This window comes from Rhinolophus sinicus, linkage group LG11 (assembly GCF_036562045.2).
Source record: "Rhinolophus sinicus isolate RSC01 linkage group LG11, ASM3656204v1, whole genome shotgun sequence".
Lineage (NCBI taxonomy): Eukaryota > Metazoa > Chordata > Mammalia > Chiroptera > Rhinolophidae > Rhinolophus > Rhinolophus sinicus.
In genome coordinates, this window is record NC_133760.1 from 29134951 (window position 1) to 29139403 (window position 4453).

Sequence of the window (4453 nt, forward strand, 5' to 3'; positions counted from 1 at the left end):
CTGAGCCCCTGTGCCCTTGCCTGTTGGGGGAGGGTGCTACTTGACGGCTCCCAGCTACTGTTATTCCACCTCCTGTTGCTATTCTGATGACCCAAATCCTTTGCAGGGAAATATTTTGTCCACAGATTCTCAGGCTTCAGATTGAGGTTTACTCAAAAGTCCTGCTCCCACCTCTGGGTTCCTCTGGATTCTATTCTCCCTCCACCTGATCTGTTTCCATGGAAACTGCTGGGCTCCTGCATCCCTTTCATCCTTTCTGGGAAGCAAGGCCAGCTCTCTGGCACCCCAGTAGTCAGGCCTGGCCATTATAAAGACCAAAGAAACAATATCTGGAAGAAATATTTCCAGGCAGAGTGAGGAACCAGGTTGGGCTTCTGATTTTTTCTTTGATGTTCTCCAAAATAACACCAGGTGCTCTGAGGAGCTCTGCCAATTACCTGGGCCCAGTGGATACTAGCTGGAAAGCTGTCATCTGCTTTGCATCTTGCCATCTCATAGTCAGCAGGCCTCTTTCCCTCTGAGGGAGCAATTCTGGGGTCTGAGGCAGAGGGTAAGTCAGGCATGTCTTCTTGCCAATACCTAGGGGTACTGGGTTGCAGTATCCAGTACCCCTAGGCAGAGGGTGCAAAAGGGAGGAGGCACCCAATCTGCCCCTTCTGGAGCAGGGAGGAACAAGCTATCACCTGAGTTTATGGGCAACATGGAAACAATGGACATGGCATCACTCCTCGCCACTGGGAGGCACCATATGGCTCTGGTGGCCAGGATCTGGGAAGAACTTTGTATACAGTATCCAGGCACTTGGCACCTGGTCCACAAGGACTCGATTTAACCTGGAGACTAGAAATGAGAGGAGCCAGAATATTCTCAATATCCCCTCCCTGCCTCTCTGAGCTTTGGTTTCCTCATCTTTAAAATGGGCCTGATCCTTGCGTTGCACACCTGATAGGCTAGTTGTGAGGACCTAACTGAACAGGACACATCAAAGCCTCTATAAAGGCATCTAAAGGTGTCCTCATGGTCATTATCGCTACTGTCATAAAACATGAGGAGAGATCACGGTGAGCAACAAAACCTCAGGCATCTAAAAAAAATTACAAGAGTCTCAGTTGATTGAGATATAAACATAAAAGAGTTTCATTTTTATTGTCACTGCTTTTAAATATGCTCATTGAATCTCTCTTTCCTATTCCTCAGCGATTTCTTGATCTGAGTCCATGTTTTTCTTCTCATATTCAGGCATCTAAACTTGATCCAGTCCGACTTAAAATTCGTTTCTTCACTGGTTCAGTCTCCTCTTCTCTCATTGCAAATTGTATGAGGGCCTCGGCTCCAGGGCTAAGTTTGGAGAGAAGGGGTGAGCTGGTCCTGAGACATCTCCTCTGTAGGTTGGGTGGGAACAGCATTGGGAGGAGAGGGAGGAGATCTTCTTACCTAGTTGGTCACCGTGGGGTGTAGGAGCTAGAGCCTGGAGAGTCGGAGGGCCTCTGCACAGCGCAATGAAGGTTTTCTTGGAGCCATTTTTAGCTCTACCCTAGCCTCCTTCAACACCTGGACCGAACAGCAGGTATGTGCGTTCTGCTCCTCCTTTAAACTCTGTCATGCACCTTTCCCAGGAGCCACAGAGACCTCCAAGGGCTACAGAGAACTGGAAAGGGATGCAATCACCCCCCATCTCGCTTCTAAGCACAGGACAGGACAGCTTGGGCCTTCACGCAGCTCAAAGTCAGAAACAGCACCAATAGTGTCCTCACGTGGGGCCCAGACCCCCAAATTCTGCTCCAGGAGCAGTTGGGCTTGCCAGTGTCCCCTTACTGCAGGCATTTCCCCGTCTTCTGAGGGTACCTCCAACAAAACATGGCTTCAGTGAAGGCCCAAATACTGTACTCCCCAAAGACTGTCTCCTCTGTCTCCCTCACACAGGCTTCTCCTTTCATAGCCCATGACCTTGGTTGGAAGTAGAGGGCAGCAGACAGGAGTTGCCTGGCCCCTGGGGAGAAGCTTTACTAGTGGGGTACTTAGCCCCTTTTGTGTTACTATTTCAGAACAACACGAAAAAGTCCTCTTAACATCTTATGTTAAAAATAATAACTACCTTTTAATGCAGCCCTCACCACTGCCAGGATTCTTGCCAGCTAACTTCATGACCACGTTATTTTTGGTCCTTTCACGGACTTTATACGTCCAGGGTTATGACTATCTCCATTTTTACTAAGGTTCAGAGGTTAACTACTTTGCCCAGTCCTCATCTGTCTGACCTCAGAGCAGGGCTTGTAACTCCTAAATGTGACTGCTTCTGCAGGCTCAGCTTGGGGACCAAGGGACTTGCTTAAGCTCTGTGGCCCTCCCTGGGCCCATGTCTGGGAGAGTCAGGGACAGGCCTTCCTATCCCTGAGACTCCAACCATGCATCGAAAATGAACAATGCAGGGCTGTGTCAATAAGGAGTTTGGAGGTCACAGCGGCTACCCTGCAGTCAAGCCAACATCTTCCCCCATTTCCACAGCTCTGGAAAGTTGGAAGTAGAAATTCCAGTCTCCCTTTCTCACCAGGAAAACCAAAGCAGAAAGGGGGTGCTGGCTTTGGTCTTTGGATTGCTAGGGATGAGCTCTCTGGCCCCAGAGGTCTGGGCCAGGGGAGGGGGCAGGAGGTGAGGTAGAGGAGCCCAAATGACAGCGTCAGAGCTGGAGGGGCTGAGCCTGGCCCCTGAGTGGCTGTGTAGCACAGAGGTTAAGAGCTTGTGTTTAGCCTTTCCTCTTGGCCTCACTCTGGGGTTGGCCCTTCCAGGAGCCATTCACTACCTCAGGAGGATGCTGGCCACAGAATTTCTTGTCAAGCCAACCACCATTGATCCCTGGCTCCATGAAGGATAGTGGGAGCACCAACTCTTTTAGTCCTCGAAACAATTTTAAGAGATTTTGCAGAAGAGAAAAACTGAGGCACAGGTTATGTAATTTGAGCAAGGTCACACAGCTTATTCTGGGATTCAAACCCAAGCGGCCTGATTCTAGAGCACCTGATCTTAACCACTGGGCCAGCCTGTCTCCCTAGAGGCAGAGCAAGAGATTCAGTGGCTTTGGTGAATTCCTCAGTCCAGCAAGGGGAAGGGATGTATACAGGCCTCACAAATTGGCTTTTTATGACTCCTCTCTCCTAATCTGTTCTTGTAAGTAATACATTTGCTTTGGGCAAAAAACAAGTGGATTTGGAGACCTCATTCTGTAATGCCTTTCTGGGCTCACCCTGGGTGAACCCCTCCTCCTGAGGGACAACCTTGACCCCTCTGTCTCTTCCTGGCGTCCAGGTCCTCTAAGCCCTAGCGACCTCCTTTTTGTTCTCACCTTCCCTTTCGCTCTCCCTTTGGAAGGCAGTTCAGCTAACACTCATTAGCACATGTTAATGAGCACCAATTCATTCCTCAGTCACTCAGCAGGAGAGGGGAGAAAGCATAAAGCTGCCACTCTGGGAGGAATGGGTGCACAAGCCCAGGACAGGCCCCCAGAGTTTAGGTCACCAGAGAGAATGGGGAGGGGGTCCCAATTCCCAACTCGGGAGGTCTGCCGTCCTCAGGACTGCGTTCTCTGAAACCAGTGCCAAACATTCCTAGATCGGCGATGGCTCTTCTCTGTTCACGATATCCCTCGGTGGGCGTGGCTAAGACCCGGTAGGGTAGAATCTAGTTCTGCCACTCCCTGGACAAATGTGTAAAAGCCTCCGGGAGCTCTCCAGGGTGCGGCAGGTACCATGGAGTAGAGGGAGGCACCCCAGGGAGGGGAAAATACGAGACCCGGGGGACAGTGGGAGCCCCTCTTCCACTCCCAATCAGGACGCTCCCTAGGGGGCGCCGATTCCAGCCACCCCACATTCTCCCCCCCCCGCCCCGCCCCAAGTAAAGCCTTGAGAACACTTGCCTTCTCCCCAAGACTGGGCCCCATTAAGGGGCCATGAGAGCATGGAAAAAGCACGGTTCAAATTCTAGCTTGGCCACTTATTTGCTGGACAAGTCATTTAGTCATTTGAAGTCTCAAGTCCCCACATGAAAAAGTGGTCCCTGGTCTTCCTGCTGTGGAAGGATCAGACGAGAGAGGCACGAGAGAGACCTAGTGAACTCCGTGGTCCAGGTGCTAAATACTTGTCAAACATTATTACCATTAATGGTGTTGCTGTTACTACTGTTGTCATTATTGCTGCTGCTACCAATAATATGTGATAGCTCCACTCCAGATGGTCAGGAAGGCAAGAGGAGCTTCTTTCCCATTTGCACCTAAGAACCTCTGTTTCCCTAGCCCAGCGCTGAGTGCTCTCAGCTCACACTTGCGCCCACCCCACCGCGAACCCGGGCAGAGCCCCTGAGCGGCCGCCGCCCCTCTGCGACCCAGGTCGATTCTCTGAGCGCGCGCGCCCCCTGCTGGCGGTCGGGCACCGGAGCAGCCTCCGGACTGTATATAAAGGCC